Consider the following 417-nt stretch of genomic DNA (forward strand, 5'->3'; position numbering starts at 1 on the left):
TGCTACGGCGTTGCCCAACATGCCATGCCACGGCCTCGGCCCGCATGCCTTGCCACCGCGTTGCCCAGCATGCCATGCCACCGCGTTGCCCGGCGTGCCATGCCTTAGCCTTGGCCAACATGTCGAGCCACGGCCTCGGCCCGCATGCCTTGCTACGGCGTCGCCCAACATGCCATGCCACGGCCTCGCCCCGCATGCCATGCCACGGCCTCGCCCCGCATGCCATGCCACGGCCTCGCCCCGCATGACATGCCACGGCCTCGGCCCGCATGCCTTGCCACGGCGTTGCCCAACATGCCACGCCACGGCCTCGGCCCGCATGCCATGCCATGCCACGGCCCGCATGTCATGCCACGGCGTTGCCAAACATGCCATGCCACGGCCCCGGCCCGCATGCCTTGCTACGGCGTCGTCCAA

Source organism: Camellia sinensis, chromosome 6 (assembly GCF_055761805.1).
Source record: "Camellia sinensis isolate YWXY chromosome 6, ASM5576180v1, whole genome shotgun sequence".
Lineage (NCBI taxonomy): Eukaryota > Viridiplantae > Streptophyta > Magnoliopsida > Ericales > Theaceae > Camellia > Camellia sinensis.